General features: G+C 39.0%; 1 protein-coding gene across 1 annotated transcript in view; it reads right to left on the bottom strand.

Moving 5' to 3' along the window:
• inpp4b (inositol polyphosphate-4-phosphatase type II B) overlaps window positions 1–18,959 on the bottom strand; it is a 97,564-nt gene that overhangs the window by 57,195 nt on the left and 21,410 nt on the right. The window contains exon 2 of the mRNA XM_070855907.1: window positions 18,695–18,774. The gene's annotated coding sequence lies outside the window, so the exon portion shown is untranslated. The remainder of the gene's footprint in view (window positions 1–18,694; window positions 18,775–18,959) is intronic.

Raw genomic sequence — 18,959 nt, 5'->3', positions numbered from 1 at the left:
CCCTGTTTGCTTGAATTGACTCCTGGGGATCTATAAAGTTTTTTGAACTTTTTCTAATCACCAAGCGGGAGAAAGAATCTTTCATTCACCATGCAAGGCATGCATGAAGAGGAAGCATAGGGGGGCATACAAGCAACTGCTTCAAGATTAAAGTGATCCCCAGGAGTCAATTCAAGCAAACAGGGGAACAACCTCTGGGTCACAAAATTATTTGTTTTCAAGAGACATTTTTTAATTTGAAGGTTATAATTTTTTGCTTGAGTTCATTTTTTTCTCTCTCAAATCCATTTATTTTGATTGGCTTTTAATAAGTTTTGCTTGAAACTTTTGAAACAAATCTGATTCCATAATGTATGAGCCATATACGTATGTACAGTGGGGCAAAAAAGTATTTAGTCAGCCACCAATTGTGCAAGTTCTCCCACTTAAAAAGATGAGAGAGGCCTGTAATTTTCATCATAGGTACACTTCAACTATGAGAGACAGAATGGGGGAAAGAATCCAGGAAATCACATTGTAGGATTTTTAATGAAGTAATTGGTAAATTCCTCGGTAAAATAAGTATTTGGTCACCTACAAACAAGCAAGATTTCTGGCTCTCACAGACCTGTAACTTCTTCTTTAAGAGGCTCCTCTGTCCTCCACTCGTTACCTGTATTAATGGCACCTGTTTGAACTCGTTATCAGTATAAAAGACACCTGTCCACAACCTCAAACAGTCACACTCCAAACTCCACTATGGCCAAGACCAAAGAGCTGTCAAAGGACACCAGAAACAAAATTGTAGACCTGCACCAGGCTGGGAAGACTGAATCTGCAATAGGTAAGCAGCTTGGTGTGAAGAAATCAACTGCGGGAGCAATTATTAGAAAATGATAGATATACAAGACCACTGATAATCTCGCTCGATCTGGGGCTCCACGCAAGATCTCACCCCGTGGGGTCAAAATGATCACAAGAACGGTGAGCAAAAATCCCAGAACCACACGGGGGGACCTAGTGAATGATCTGCAGAGAGCTGGGACCAAAGTAACACACTACGCCGCCACGGACTCAAACTCTGCAGTGCCAGACGTGTCCCCCTGCTTAAGCCAGTACATGTCCAGGCCCGTCTGAAGTTTGCTAGAGAGCACTTGGATGATCCAGAAGAGGATTGGGAGAATGTCATATGGTCAGATGAAACCAAAATAGAACTTTTTGGTAAAAACTCAACTTGTCGTGTTTGGAGGAGAAAGAATGCTGAGTTGCATCCAAAGAACACCATACCTGCTGTGAAGCATGGGGGTGGAAACATCATGCTTTGGGGCTGTTTTTCTGCAAAGGGACCAGGACGACTGATCCGTGTAAAGGAAAGAATGAATGGGGCCATGTATCGTGAGATTTGGGGTGAAAACCTCCTTCCATCAGCAAGGGCATTAAAGATGAAACGTGGCTGGGTCTTTCAGCATGACAATGATCCCAAACACACCGCCCGGGCAACGAAGGAGTGGCTTCGTAAGAAGCATTTCAAGGTCCTGGAGTGGCCGAGCCAGTCTCCAGATCTCAACCCCATAGAAAATCTTTGGAGGGAGTTGAAAGTCCGTGTTGCCCAGCGACAACCCCAAAACATCACTGCTCTAGAGGAGATCTGCATGGAGGAATGGGCCAAAATACCAGGAACAGTGTGTGAAAACCTTGTGAAGACTTACAGAAAACATTGTGACCTCTGTCATTGCCAACAAAGGGTATATAACAAAGTATTGAGATGAACTTTTGTTATTGACCAAATACTTATTTTCCACCATAATTTGCAAATAAATTCTTTAAAAATCAGTCAATGTGATTTTCTGGATTTTTTTTTCTCTCATTTTGTCTCTCATAGTTGTGGTATACCTATGATTAAAATTACAGGCCTCTCTCATCTTTAAGTGGGAGAACTTGCACAATTGGTGGCTGACTACTAATACTTTTTTGCCCCACTGTATAGGTAGTATACACAGCAACTGCTCAAATGAGAGTCTTTATATAAAAAATAGATTTATTAAAAAAAAAACAACCTCCTGCTTACTGTCAAATCTTACATTTACAGAATAATGACCACATTCTATCTTTATAGACTAAGATCCCCAAATTAAAATTTTATGGTTAAGTTGGAGCCTTTCCTACAAATGCTGAAAGAATTAGTAGTCTTCACTGGATGTAATGCTGTATTATGCTTAGTTTTTAACTTATGTGTAACCAATTCTATTCTTGGGATGGGTCTTTTCAAAAGATAAGACTTTGAATTAACAACATCAATAGTCTTTATAACTGCTGCATTGCAGTCTGTGGTCCAAAAAGACAACTCTTACAATGACGATGAGTGTATTAAATCAAATGAGAAACCGATGAGACATCCAAGCATATTACTATTTACGATCACTTTAATAACTACTGCTATTATATTCTTGTTTGATGGTTAAATGGCAGAAATAGATAGTGAAGGTGACTATTCGTGATGTTATATGTTTTGGTTTAGTGAAGTGAACAGTTATGGGCTTTCACGACAATATGGTGGCCTGATAAAGTAGGTAATATTAATTTGTTTTGTCTTAGATACAAATGTAGATACAACCTGACACATTTTGCTCAATGTGTTTTTGTTGCAAACAAAGTGGAAGTGGTAAAGGTAGTAAACGTCTGCACATAATACTGAAGTTGAAGTCAGTCAAATGGACAAAGCAATTAGAAGAGTAAAAGTGGCCAAGCAAATTTCATCTTTCTGCTGCCTTGTGAACCATGAAGGAAAGATTTACAGAGCAACGCCACAGGAAGGACAATTGTACTAAATTTTCAAAGGTCTGAATTGAACAGCCCGTGGGTGGAGAAAGTTCATCAACAAACTTCAAAGTAATTTTTGTGGCCGTCAGGCACTTTTCTCTGTGGGAAGCAACACAGAGGAAAACACCTGACAGCCACAGAAATGAAGCAAACCACCAACGGCTTCTCCCCTCACAAGGGCTTTTGGTTCAACTGTAGGAAACTAAAAATACACAGCAGGACCTGGAAAAACTATTTTGCTTTTTGCTCTGGATTTGGCCCTCAGGAGATTTGGTTTAGGGGTCCTTCAGGACACCCTAAAACTGTATATTGCCTGTGGAGTGGGAGTGGTCAGAGAAAACCAATTGCCAAGATCCTACACCGGCAACAAGAATACTACTGCCTTGAAGTGTAGCAGTGGAAGTGTAGATGGAATTCTTGACCTATATAAAAGCTGGACGTGTGAGCTAAATATAGCACTGGCTAGTTTTCACTGAGGACAGATGTTAGGACACGGGACTGTAATAATGGGGAATGCCAGCTTTAGAAGTGACACAGAGTCCTGATTTTCATTGGGGATGAATGACATTATCATGTGACTCAGCAGTAAATTCACATTTTGCAAATGGAAGACTGACTCGATCAATAAGACTACACTGCAGGCATTGTTCATAGAGCTGGCCAGAATCACCAGGGGACACTAAACTGAGCACACACTCCCTGGTTTGTCTGGACCACTTGAAGTATATTCCCAAAGAAAAAACTGCCCTGGTTTCCTCTTGATGAAAGAGACTTTAACGAAAAATATATATTCAGTCTGAATCTAAAATGTATGCAAAACAATCTGTGTGTCTTGCATTTTAGTTTTGCAAACATTTGTACTGAAATTAAGTAAATTGTAGTGGCAGTGGCATGGCTCGGGACTTTTTATGCTTAAAAGGTTGAGCAAGCATCGTGTTTTCACTCAAAACAAGCTGATTTATCCGGAACACACCAGTGTGATCAATCTCAAAACATGTAAATTTATGCAATGTAAAAAATCAGTTTGTCTGCTGCAATACATCTGAAATAAGCAAAATAAGAGCTACGTCAGGGTAAGATGCATACTTGCACAAGATTTGTGAGTTTTAACGCATCCTATTTGTTCCAGTTCCATCACACACTAACGTATTCTTGCATGACGAGAACTGTCTTTACACTACATTTACTTTTATGTTGGTGCCATTCTCAGAAACAATCTGGGATAAGCTAGTTTCACAGAAGAAGCAAAGTGGAAAAACCTGTCCAGAAAGGATGCTATCTCTTAACACAATCACATCAGTCCAAGCTGTCTCTCAAACCTAGGTGCTTGATGTCTGTTGTTTGCCATGTCTACACATTTCATGGAAAAAAAAGAGTAGCTTAAGAAGCAAAAGAACACAAACACCTCAATGAGAAAATCCCTTGTGCTTCATTAATATACAGGATACTAACGATGTGGAACAGATCTTCACAAATATGTGTTTTTGGAAAGTAACTTCTTTTTATATCTTTATTTTTACATAGCCACAAAATATGCATACATTACTTACTCAAAATAAATAGCAAATATAACTTGCATCACAAATACAAATGCAACTATACAAATTACAGACATATCACATATATACATAACTTATATAAACACCTATACATATGTATATTACATATGTATATTATATATTGTCAGGATCTCCCATTTATTTATACCTTAGCTTTCTGCTTAATTATCTTAATTAATTATCTTAATAGTCATCTTTTCCCTCAAATAATAATGTTTAAGAAATAAAATGAAGGAGTTCAACACCATCTTTTTTTGGAGTATCAAACATATAAACTTTGCCAAGCAGCACATCACATTTTGCTAATCTTGACAGCCCTCATTAATATTGAACGGGGATAAAGGTAAAATGATTGCTCATTCAGATCTGCCACCTGCTGCCAAAAGGAAGCAATATGCGTCTTGTCCTGCTCCTCATCGGCACAAAATCGGCATTTATTGTCCTCATGTATTCATCATAATGTAAGCTTTTCTCTTCTCGGTAATATCTCAGAGATTTTTCACTGGAAAGCCAATAAGCAAGTGGAACAAGATGACAAGTAAATAAACCTAAAATAAAAAAATATAGCTAGCCATCAATTTAAAGTTCATCTCTTTTAATAGACAGAGCAACATATGGGCTGCTGTATTTCAGAATTTAGCATAAGCATTTGTCAAAGATATTCAACCCAGTGTTGAAATGGCGTTTGGACAGATGTCCTGATGCTATTCCTTAAATCAGAAAAGATGAAATATTCCATTAAAGGATCAGCCCAAAAAACTTCTACATAAGATGGGACCATTTAGTAGTTTTTGAAGGGCTTAAAACCAAAATCAAGCAGTAGCCATAATTCTATCCTGCATGATAAGCCCTCCTCAGGAACTTCTGCTCACAGAGCTCTCAACATGCTATAGAGTGTAGTGATAAGAACTGAAGGTAAATTACCATTAATAATTCAACATCTGCAGATTGTATATATTTATTCATATTTCTAAGCATGTATGTGCATGTATGCATGTAAATATGTATATATTCTCATTCTTCCTGTACCACAGTTCAATGTAAAACTTTTTTGTATACAGTATGTATATCAAGTATAGTGTTACAGTGATCACAAGGTGTATGTGTTTTCAACTTTGTGCATTCAGTTGTGCACATGCATTTCTGACTGACTATGGTGCCAAACATTCAGTGTGAAGTCATTGAAAAGCTGAGTGCAGATCAATGACAATTGAATGAGCATGGGTGGAGACAATGTTCAAGTGGGAAATGCCAGGTGGTGCAGCAACAAAGAGCATATTGTATACCGAGATGATGACCTTCATCACTGCTCACTCAATGAATACTACATCATCAACCCTTATGCGGTATCGGGTCAAGCTAAGCTAGCAAGCCGCATTGCAGAAGATGAAAAAAAAAAACCTTAAAGCATGCGTCAGATTCCGAAAAACTGAAGAGAAAATCACATAGTCTGTTTCAAGTATAATGACTCAGAAATAGCGAGTAGATGCCCCCAAAGAGAGCAACTAAGGCTTCATAATTATTTTTCAACAAACTGTAGAAGAGCTGACAAAACAGAGTCTCCTTTCATCTCTGTCAAACAGATGGTTTTTGTCCTGTAATTGCTCTTGAAAAAGACAAGCATGCACTTACTTGACGATGGGAAGTAAGTCTTTGTGTTTTGATGAACTCTGTGTTTAATTTAGTTTTTTTCTGATTTAAAAGTTGTAAACCTTAGTTAGGTGAGAAAATGTTAAAGCTTTAATGAACAGTCTGACATTTGGATGATTTGGATGAAAACATTGATATCACTGATCTATTTGTCAGTGAAATATGATGATGGAACCAGAGGACTATTAACTTAGCTTAGCAAATGACTGGAAACAGGGGAAAGCAGCTAGCCTAGCTCTGTCCAATAAGAAATAGCCGTTACAATTGACCTCAGAGAAGGAAGCACTAACAAGCCTTTTCTGTGTTCCCATACAGCTTTCATTGGGGGTTTGAAGGAGATACTGCATGTAAACAACACCGTGTGCATGTATGTGTGTGTATGGGAGGAAGAAAGAGGGTGTGTGTGTGTGTGTGTATGTGTGAGCTACAGCAAAGCAGATGGAAAGTGAGAGCTACTGTTGCAGTATAATTCTGCCTCACGCTCTCGGAGCAGGATTGTTAGCTGTATGAAGGTTGATGATTGGCTCCACAACTTTGGGAAAAGCCTTTAACAAAACCTCAGAAAAGCCAATCAGTCCAAACATCTTAAAATGCACTTATCTTTAGGAAACAGACTGTTCTTACATAACACTTTTCTAGTTTTTTCAACCACTCAAAGCGCTCGTACACTACATTCACACACCATTCATGCATTGATGACAACGACTGCCATGCTTCGGCCAACCTGCTCATCAACCTGCTGCATAATTGTTATGAATATACACGTCCATTTTTCTATTGGTACAAGTACATATATTAATTCAAGTTTTTGAAAGATTTGTGGAGTTACTTGGTGACACATTGTGGCCTACCACTTGCTCAGTTCATTGTTCACTGTTATAAAGAGTCAACCAAAAAAAAAGTTTTACTTTACTGACTTCCGTACATATGAATGATCTATAGTGACCTTTCCACAGAAACAATTTTTATGTTGAGAAGAAGAATATAGAATCTAAAGATGAAGATCTATTTCAACCTTCAGAAGTAACATAATTTAGTGAATTATTTCAATGAACGTGCCAAGGACAAGTTCATACCTACAACATCAACGTGAAGAATCAGCTGCTTATTTTACTGTCTGTTTGTATGTGGGTGTCTGAGTGATGAAACTGCATGAAAATTTGTTTGTGTGTGTGTGTGTGTGTGTGTGTGTGTGTGTGCTGAAAGGCTCACAGCTAGATCCTATTTGTAAAGAGCTTTACAGATGGTAAATACATTAGCTCAGAAATGCCACCATCTCATAACAATATGAATGTTAGAAAAGTCTACTGTGCTGAATACAATTCATACAAAACACTGACCAACAGGTATGGTTTCCAAATAAAATCTCAAATATACAAAGCATTTTAAAATCAACATTCAAAAGCTGCACATCCATCTCCAAAGGTGATGCTCCGAAACCAAATCCCAAATTTAACCCCTGGGTGTATAAAGGTGTATTTCTACATAGTTAACACCAAAGTTAGCTTCCATAACACAGCTAATTTGTTGCCTCTTGAGCTGAAGATGATTCAGCTCTGTGTGATCGTGTTTGACACAACATGCAGCTGTTAACCTTATCTGCCAGTTTATGACTTGACAAAACTCAAAAGAGAGAAGCAACAATTCACAGAGTGAGCCACACATAGTCTCAGCAAAGTGAGACAGAACAAGAGTGACTTTTAAATTAAAAAACTACATCCCCTGGTCAAGATATCACCAACATAATAAAGATTAAAATGGCCAAATCCAAATGGTGAGATGTTTTACTCGATAAAAGTTGCTTTTTCTTTTAATTTAGATAAAGGGGAGCTAAATGGCCGATGGCCCACCAGGTTACCCAAGATGTAGATACAGCATATGGGTTTTTATTTCATTTCATAGAGCATTTTCCAATTTAAAGCTCATGTGTAAAAGTGCCATAAAGTTATTTTTACAGTCACACACAAAAATGACTGAGAGAGAACTGAAACAAAATATGTGCAGTGTGCAGACTGAGAGCAAAACTACCAGGTGAGTCTAAGAGTCAAAGTCACTTTTAAAAACACAGTAAGAAAGGTCAGCCATAACTCTGCTATCAAAACTAGCCTTTCAAATCAGGTTACGGTAGGCAGAACAGAGCTCTTTTCTCCTTCTCAGTGAATGAAAGGGATTTAAAAGCTGTGTTGATACAGGTCATTGGTAGAGACAAGGCAAGTAGTTAGCATTCTGCATGGGCTCCCTCTCAGGGTGTTAAAAAGATGCAGGGATCGGGTTCTGCAAAGTTATGTCTTCCTGAAAAATATCTGTTCAGACTAACATGGAGCAGTACAGAAATATGAACTTTATGCAAACAGTGGAGTGTATGTATACTGTAATAATAATAGAACCTCTGTGCTTCTTCCTTTCCTGGACAGAAAAAGAGAGGTGCAAAGAATTCAAAACTTAAGGCAGGAAATATTTTTCCTTTACTGTTAGTTATCTCTCTCCCTCTTTCTCCAAAGTAAAATAAATATAGCCTAGGTACATAAATAAGACACAATTCCACGGTGCAGTATACTATTACTGGGCCATGGCAACAAGATAAATATTTAACCTTGACCTAAAGTGAGGGCAGTCTCAGTTTGGACTTTGCAAAGACACAGTCGGCCTTCATTACAAAAACATGAAGGTTATTTAATGAATGATGTGGCCGCACACCTACCAGCCCCTGGGGTGTGTGTAGTGTTTCTGTGTCCATGCATGTCAATGTTTGAAACAACAAATGTATGCACATATCCAAACTCCTTTTACTCCTCACACCCACTGAGTGACCAAACCTGAGTGACAATTTATGTAAATGTGGGTGAACAAAATAATAGAAATACGCCCAAGCAGCATATTCCTGCAGTGCAGCCTAATACATAGTTTACTCCAAGCAGTGTCAACATTATGAGTCAAGGCCAGCTTCTTGTTATGCTAATGGAGGATACATGTCAGAGTGGATACGCGGCATGCATGATTGGACAAACACAAGTCTGATAGTCATTCTTGCTTGTTGAGATGCTCGAAAGTGCAATGAGCTGGTGCCTCTAGAGATTTCCCAAGGTTGGTGGAATCAGGTGCCAAAACAAATACAGCAACAAAGACTTGGCCATTTAGAAAATGCAGATTTTCATTTTTCAAATATTGATTCAAAATCTAACTTATTAGAATATAACTTAAGGCCCTTACACATGTGTGGTACACTTATTAGTATGACGAGTCATGTAATCATCTAATCGTGCTGTCATGTAATGACCAGCATAGCCCTCCCCACCTGCCCTTCTTGAAATAAGCGAAGGCCTGTATGGGTGTGCAAAGCCTTTAAACAAGGCCTGTCCTTGCTAGCAAAACAAATGTGATAGTAGTATTCCAATACAGTTACTGGAGACAAACCAAAATAGGCCACAAGGTTGGCTTACTACTACAGGTATATTACACATGTACATTTCAAAGAGACGGACATTAAAAAAATAAAAGGATATGCAGATTTAAATTTCACAGAGATGAGATAAATCAAAAGACAGATGCTAGATGAGTTTATCATGCAATATCACTAGCAGAGAGTTTGTGTGTATGTACAAGCATGGCGTACACACAGCAGCTTGTGAAAGTGTTGGTTTATCTGTGCGATTTGTGACATAAATCTACAGTGTTCTATATACCCCTAATTAATTAGGTTTAGAAGGAAATAAAGAAGCGGCACACCATTGTACAGAGCACCCTGCAAGAAATGCAAACATTTGAATGTATAAAGCCATTACATGCCAACAAATGGACAGCGCATTGCATTATTGAGGATGATATTAAACAGAAAGGCAGACAGGATATTAGGCATGATCTCACCTTCTATGGTGCGCATATTGGAGTTGGAGCAAAAGGACAGATTACATAGCTCTCTGTTACATTGCCCCAGCAGGGTGCTTGAATGATGGAGCACCACAATTTAATCTCAAAAATAGAAGATGGTATAAAAAAAAATAAACTGAACCTGTGAGACATGATTTTACACACCTACTCTCTTTCCCTTTTCATCTCTCCATTTTGTCCTCATTATCGTCCTCACATCACTTAGTGAGCCTTGCCGTTAGCATTCCTCAGCACCAGGTCGGGATCTTTGGGTCCTAACAAATCTCCTTTTCCCATCTCCCCGACCTACATATGTTGTAGGAAGAACCTGATACATGATTGACCCAGACTAACTATTGCACTATTACTTTATTTAATATGGATGTTAGGTTAAAAGCTCTAAACTGTGCATGGAGTTATTCCTGATGTTCCTACTCAGTTTATTGGAATTGTAATTACTCATGGCAGGTAATTAAGGCAGCTTGTCAATGGAATATTTCCTTTTTTTCCGCTCATTTTTCTCTCAGAGTTGCATTTTGGTGCCACGTCGCAGTATTGGCCGAGTTAGTTATTTTCATATTCTGCCCATGAGCCCTAAAGCCTGGGGGATCTCACAGATTATGCAGAAGAACTGCGCGGAAAAGAAGCATTTTTAGTATTGAAGGAGGAAAAATGAGGAGGCCATATGTGCATTTATTTCAGCCCAACTGAGTGCCTTTTCCCCCTATTTTACATACATATGTGGTGTGTGTGTTTGTGTGTTCTTATTACCATATATACTATATGTGAAGCGACTATGTGTGTGCATGCATGTATGTAATGCGAATGCCTGTGCAGAGTTGTTCTTGCTTGCGTGCATGCAAGGTGATATGAGAATAAACCTATTCCACCTGCATTAAATGCTTTTTTCGATGATTCCTCTCTCACACACACTCACGCTCACGAACACACGCACAGGCACACACGCACACACACACACACACACACACACACACACACACAAACTTGCTTCCAGAATACCCCTCCATGTGAAAACTACAGATAAAACATTTCCCACCAGCCATACACTCAAATGCCATGGCCTTAAGAGTCCTTTAGTCTCCCTTAAATACCTCAATACATAATGTTCCTCTATTCACTGCTACACTGATTGAACTATAACACCATAAGTAAAACATTTATATGTTTAATAATTATCCTCCTTATTTTCCATTTTCATTTTTCTCAGACTAAATATTCGGCTGGTTTAAATTGAGCAGTTAATGACTGCACAGTGAAAAATGGCGACATATGTGTGGGTGTGTGTGACTGTCACAAGGGAGGGAAGAATCACTAGTGCTATTAGTAAGACTGCTTTACATTTGGCACACACACAAACACACAACACACAAAAGTTGTTATTTAAATACTGCCTTGACTTTTGTTATTATGCTGTTAACAATATGGAGATAATTTATTTAGAATTCCCCTGGGACATGAAGGACTCCCAAACCAAATACACACAAAGGCTGTTTTGTGACTTAGGAGGACAAGGGTTTAACCATAGCCACTACATGCCCGATCCCCGCCCTATAGCCCTAATCCCTATGGCAATACTTAAGTCTTTTTCCTCATTGTATGGGACCAGTAGCTCACAAGCAAAAGAATCTGACAAAAAAGAAGGCAGGATTGAGCCTCCTGGAGTCACAACCTGGATGAAGCACAGGTTGAAGAGGCTGGGATCTTTATTTTATTCCATTAGGTTTAACTAGCATCTTTTTAATTATTTGTTTTAACCTTTTATTATGTTTTTTAAAATATATTCAGGAGTGCTATATCATGTTACCTATGCTCATGCACCACAAGCTACGCCATCTGGATGTACAGGAGACAGCCTGATCAAATAAAAAACCAAGCCTTGACTTTAGGATGGTTTACCACGAGGGGGACCGGGTCTTCATCCCCATAACAACTGTGTTAAAATATTGTCCTCACGACATGATCAAGACAAGTATAAACATACACACATACACATTTTCTTCAGTATAACTTGATCAAATACAGTAGTTGATCTTTGAGCTTTTAGTCAGGCTCAGATAAAATCATCCACAGGGGATAGTGTGTAAGGGAGAGCTGGCTGTTTGTGGATGAGAGTGAGAATTGGGACAGGGTGATAGTGAGGGCTCTGGGGTGGTAAAATGGTATCATCATGATAGCAGGCTAAAATGCTACTAGTGGGGCAGTGAAGAGAGGGTCTGTCCAATGGGAATGGATGAATAAGCCATGAAGCCAGGCATCAGAGGCACTGGTCTGAGATAATGTAGCCTTGCCATGGTAAATCTCTGATGCACACAAATGTGCACACAGACACGCACGCACAATAACACAAGCATACAAATTCATATCAAAATCAAATCTCAAACTGTGCTGAAGAACTGGGTCATAGAGTGCCTCTCCTACTGAGTGTATAAAGTTTTTGAGATGACAAGAGGAGCAAAAGGGAACCACAATGTGTGAGAGAGGGCAAAAGAATGAACACCAAGGATTCCAGTGGGGCTGAGATGGCTAAATGAAAACTGGAAAGTGTGCCACTAATTTCGTAAACACATAATTAAACTTTATATTGTTTATGTGCACCTGCACAAACTTCTGTATACATTGTTCACACTTTTTCACATTACCCATCGTCCCATTTATTTTCTTCTGTGGTGGGGTGAAGGATCACCTCCTTTTTTGAAGATAATAATGTTTCCTCCTGTGTGTATACATAACATGCATTATTGAGAGTACTCTGCCGAGCTGACATCCCTCCAGCTCCTGTAGCACACTGGTTGTGTTGCTCGTCCCAGGTCCCCATTTAAACCATACTAGATTTAGAATATGCGTGCGTGCAAAGCAAGCCAAACTCTTAACTGGAGAAACAGTTACAACAATTCTCAAGTTATTTAGTAAAAGAAATGCCTACATAGCTTGCGGTGACACGGGATAAAACCCATCAAATTCATACAAATAGATTTCTCACTTGAGTTTGAAAGAGGTGCCACAAAATCCAGAACAAATGACAATTTGTCGTTGATTCATCCGAGAAAACATGAAACCATTTAAATCCCTTGTTAGCTTGCAATCAGTGGTTATAATACTTCAATACAAACTAAGACCATTAGTTTGCATGACGCAACAGTAAATACTACAGATTATGTTCTGTATGCATCCATGTTTGCAGAAGACAATTAAGAGCCCAATTATGATAGTGGTTAGTTACTGTGTTGTAAACAAACACTTGGCTTAGTATGGCTGTGTGATGCATCACTCAGCCAAGATATGGGAGCATTTCTAAGGCACAGTAGTCCCTTCATTCTGTGTGAGTAATGGCCACAAGGGAATCAGCCAAGGAGTCCAAGTCCATATAACACACAACCAGAGAGAGATTTACAACAAGCTCTGTGCAGGTACCAGAGCAAAGGCAGAGTGGAGGTCACTGTTCACAGTACTATTGTGTGACAGCATATTTAGTGGGGAGGAAGCTTAACAGTGATTGCAGGTATAAAGACTATGTATTTCTTTATGGGTTTTTTTGAACAACAATACAGGACTGTGGTTGAAGCTGCGGGGTAAAACAATTGTATGTAATGTGAAAAAGGGTTGCTCGTAGTAGCATCCTCACTGATAATATCAGTTCTAAGCTCTTTGGATCGTTTTACTGCTTTTCAGCTTTTAGTTTTGGTTTTGCAACACTACTACTTTGGTTTAGTCTACACTGCTCTCATCAACCTTGTTTCCAGCAAAAACAGGCACCTAGACAGACAACTCCTGTCATTTCCCTCACGAGTTGGTGGAATCCAAAACACAGCAAAAAGCAAAAAGCAGAGCTGTACCCATTTTTGGCTAATTGTACTCTAAATCATTATTGGTGTATGTGTTCTCTGTGTGTATTGTATCTTAGAGTAATTCCATATCTGTAGTGTAATGTGATTTTATGATACTGACATCTGCATATTTTAACTACACTGTATATGTAGAAGCCCAACTGTGGACAAAAGTTGAAAATGAGCAAAAGCTATAAACTCTTTATGCATTACATTAGTTTTATGCTCTGTATTGAAAGTATGCTAAAAGTTAAAAAGCATCGTCCCTATCAAATGAAATAAAAGTTAGTAAGTGAGGAGACATAAATCAGCTGGACAGAAAAACAACCCCAAATGAATGCTAATGTTGAACCATCTGGATGTGTAAATAGGCAAATGTTTTTTAATATCTGCTGACAAAAACAACTATACATGGTGATAATATGTCAATAGTGTGTTTAGAGCTTTTTCTGCACTCATTAAGTGGCAAAAACAGTCTGTCCTGCTAAAAAATGTCCAGTGTATTTCAAGAAAATGCAGAAGCACATACAAAAATAGACACATGCATTATAAAACATTGGACATGATGCTACTCTCATGTTACAACCAAGTTACAACAACCGTGCTGCTGTGAGACGGTTGTATCTCTGAGGCATAACCCGAGGCAGGAGAACACTGAGGACATGCTGCTCTGATGCAAGTACACAGTATCTTCAAGACAGAAATGCACACACAAGGAGCCATTGCAGGCACGTACACACACCTGCATACAGATGCTCATATTCTCAATATCACGCCAGCTTTCTAATACCTGACCTGAGAGGAAACTGTGACCTTGCTGCGAACTAATTTCCTCTTAGATGAGTTCTGAGCTCCATTTATCTTCTGATCAGATTTCTAATCTCAATCAGCACACAGACAAGCAGGGATAGATTCTGTCTCTTCAGCTTCCAGCTTTCAGGCTTGTTTAAATGCATTCCCATACAACAAATCAAAAGCCTTCAGCCTTTAAATAAGACATTCAACATGTAGTTTTTGTCAGCCAAACTTGAGCTGTCTTTGTGTGCTGATCAAGCAAATCATCAATAATTCCCTTTAAGTCGGATGTCTGGTCTTTGATTAATAACAGGTCCAGACTTCAAAGAAACAACTCAATTTTCTAACTAGCCTTTTTTCGTTTGTGTCTATGTTTTATACAGACATGTGTCTCTCTGCACTGCTCTTGTCCGTATGCTGGTGAGTGTGAGCATCTTGATGTGCTTTTTGGTTGTTTGAATGCTGCAGGAAGGTAAGATTTTCTCATCATCACTTCAATGGCTTCTGGTGCTTACAAAAGAGACAAATCTGCACAAGGGCTGAGTCCATGTATCCACCATTCCCACTCATTCAACGCGACACTGTCAGGAACCTTCAAAAAAGTGACCCAAATCAAACCGGTCGTGCCTTAAAGGAAACAAAAACAATCCGTGACAAACATCCTAACCAGCCACACATAAAAGTGAGTGTGAGACCTGAGAGAGGAGCTGAAATGCAGAGAGAATTCATGTGAATAAGGAATGAGCTTTGAGGTCGACAGCCCTGTAGCAGAATGAACTTTACTGGGGGACCAAAGTAAAAGCAAAAGTCACATACACACACTGGGAGCTGGTCAAATACCAATTTCCTCTCTACATATGCTCGGCATCAATGTAAATCTAGAGCTTATGAAAAGAGGCCGGTCAGAGTCATATTGGTTCTGAAATTCACTGAAGGGAATCAATCCTTGCCTCATGGAGATAAAGTAGTCCCACTTTCCCTCTGCTGAGCGAAGTCAACTCGAATTAACTGACTTTCTGCAACAACTAACTGAGTGGGGATTAGAACATTGTATTAAAATGAAGCATCTGTTCCTTAAAGGGCAGAATGAACTGCGCTCCTGTCCATGTCAGTGCTACAGCATCCGAGCTGCTTGGCCAGCAGAACTAATTTGAACTGTGAATCATAGTCTCATCCACAGGTCAAACAGCCCAGAATGAATCATACATGCTCATGAAAAGCTGCTCATCTTTGAAATGTTTTCTCACTGGATGAACCAACAAGCAAACAGCATATCGGATCAAGACAGTTTCCTCTGTGTGTCTGTGTGTGTTACACATGCGTCACTGGCTGTGCAGTGTAACACATTCAGGCTCCAACCCCACACCAGCAACAGCTCTCCAGGCCAAAATAACTTGTCAGTCTGTTTGCATAAAGAAAATTCTAAATATGGTATCTTTCATTATTTATCACAGTACAGGTTTCTCCCCTTGTTGCTTTAAATGGTCATGCTCAAATAATATCTTGTTGTTAAACAGCATCAGATAATTATACTACAAAGTTATATAATGTATTTTTTTTGGTGTGCTTATTTTACTTGAAATCCTGTTCACACAGTGAGTGACTTTCTTAATTTTCTGCAACAGTCATTAATAACCTCTTAAGCAGGAGTTCCTAACCTTTTTGATTATGAGCCCTCCAAACTAAGGAATGTCTATTTGCAGCCGCTCGTCACTTCAACTGTTCAACTGACGTGGTAAAATTAACCATATACTAACAAGAAAAAAGAAGCAAAGATTATAGCTAAGTCTGAAAAATATGTGTTGCAGAAATCTGTTCTTTTATGCTTTCCTACCTTGTTAATCATTTCGCAACTCTTCCAATCCAGCAACCCTTTTTGGGAGCCCTGACCCCCATGTTGGAAATCAGTGCCCTGAGGAATGTTGCTGAACATGTAGCATTTAACGTGTGGGAGGAGAGAGCCACAGTAACAGTAATAAAGATAGCATAGTGACAGAAACATCTGAATACTCAAGCAAACTGTTGACATTTCAGAGAAAAAAAGATTTTTTTTCCTGTTATTAAAGAGCCTTGTGGCAGAATAGTAAGTATCATGGGAGGACTTCACATTATCCTCAGGAATAAAAAATACACTACCAACAAAAGGAACCAGAAACATAACAGTGCGGTGTGACTACAGGAGGGTAAAATGACAAGTTTGTGCTGTATGACACCTGCATGAAAGTGTGCAAGTGTGTTATCTCTATTTTCGCTGCAGCTCATACAGCCAATTGTGTAAGGTGCAATTATACCCAGTGACCTGGGATCACCTACGGGAAATGAAAAACAGAACAAAAGAAAGTAGAAAAAAAGAGAGAGGATTGCCAAAGACGCATATTTTCTGACACAACTATGAATGTGAAGGGAAAAGGAAATTCAGTTTGATAATAGAAACAGACAATTCCATCTTAACAGTTTACAAGTGGAGGAAAAACATCCTGACCAGTGGATCACATGCAGTGAAATTGTGTGAAAAGCCATGAGGCATTGTTCATACTTAATTTTATTCTGACTGCCACAGACATGAAGAAGAGCTTTGGAAGTTGTGACCAGAGCAAGGCTACATATGTTCCATGTACAATATGTCCGTGTGCAATGTCAACCGCCATACATTTACAGGACGGCCAACTGTGCTCCAGCAGAAGGAAGCTTGCCAATACATGAGACTTACTGTTATCTCTGCATTCTGTACATAACAACATACTAGATGATGAAAAATATGTTGAAATTTGGTGGTTAGCACATTATTAAGCAGTACTTCATGGATCAGCTTAAAATGCAGTGGTCACAGCTGGCCAGTGAACAGCAACAATAGTGACTAGTCATAGAAGGCAGTTACCAGTAGTAGCTGAGGGTAACTTAACACGCAATATTTTCAGGGGTGTAACTCTTTAAACTCAGTGACATATGGGTTAAGGTAGAGTGGTCGGTGGTGTGTTTCCAATGCAGTGGCAGACCCCGGCGAGTAGGAATATATATCATCAGCAGTAGCAATTAGATGACTGTAAGAAAAGATACTAAGTTGTTGTTTTCAATTTGCTATATTGAGAAAAAATGAATGAACTGTGTTTTGTGTAGATGTGTAGCTGATGATCACTTGATCTGAGTGACATGAATGACTTCACATTCAACACAGTTAGCTCAATTTACAGTGAAAGGCACCCAAAGAGCGCAGTCAGTTTACACACAACAGGCCAGAGCTGTGATCTCTTTCTGTAAAGTGGTGTAAAGTATTGAAACGATTATCAAACAACCATTTTCAGATAGTTTTGTCTATCCTCTCACCAAAAAATATTCTACTGTGTGTAAAATTAACATATGTACAAGCAAAATATTATTTCATGATCGTCAAGTCTTGGCCTTATACCTGCATTGTACTTTTTAGTACTCACGTCAAGCACTTTATAAGATGGACACACCATTTATCATGTTCAGAGGCACAGCCTCTCTGTTGTTTGTAACGTGCCAATGTGTCCTCCAAAAAGACAAGCAACTAATCTTCTTTGTGGCAAAATTACTGATTATACCTTTATCGTCCTGTCTTTAAGAAGGGTAATACTCTAAGTTATACATCAACTGCCTTTATCGAGCAACCATCACACTTGGACATACTTAGCTTGAATGACTAAAAGCAGAGGGCACATCCATGCTCTTGACCTTTATACAGAATGCTTGTCTGCAGATCAAACATTTTAAAATGTGTTATTTCTTGATTTATTACTCCATGGTCATCTGAATCCACATGTATCACAAAATATATCAAAATATCTTTGAAAAAGTAAACTGTTTTGGCCCACCTTTCAAACAAAACACAGGTATTCCTTTTCATTCCATTCATGTAACCAAAAGAGACATGTATTCCTGTCTCCATTTACCAGAAAAAAAACAAAAATCAGATCAGAGTACTGTATTCCCACACGCTAACGCAAGATCTCTGAAACAAACAACCCTGGCAGCTACTGCAACATTCCTGAAGCTGCTGTTGCAACATCTACAGTATGGGTAGGTTCCTTTTCCCGACTCATCTCAGTTTGATGTTTAAGCGGTTCTGTCAGTTCTTGTGTAAAGACGTCTGAATTTTATTAAACCTGGAGGAACACAGACAGCAATGAACAATGTATGACAGAAACATTCACTTACCTGAGACTCAAGGTCAGTCGTTCATCTTTAGCCTTCAGCAAATCGCCTACTGAAAATGTGGCACTACCCAGGAAGTTGCTCTGTAGAACCAGACAGAGAGGAAAAAACACAGCCGCTTAATATGGGGGAAAGTACTTCAGCAGCAAGTATACAATCAAAAAATATAACAATACAAAGAGACAACTGAACAAGTCCCCTCTGCTTTTGGTCGTGATAGAGAGGTGCTGGAAACAGGTAAGTGACTGACATAATGTGCCAGAAATTA

Source organism: Pempheris klunzingeri, chromosome 3 (assembly GCF_042242105.1).
Source record: "Pempheris klunzingeri isolate RE-2024b chromosome 3, fPemKlu1.hap1, whole genome shotgun sequence".
Lineage (NCBI taxonomy): Eukaryota > Metazoa > Chordata > Actinopteri > Acropomatiformes > Pempheridae > Pempheris > Pempheris klunzingeri.
Note: the sequence above shows the minus strand (reverse complement) of the source record. Positions and strands in the feature narration are given on the sequence as shown.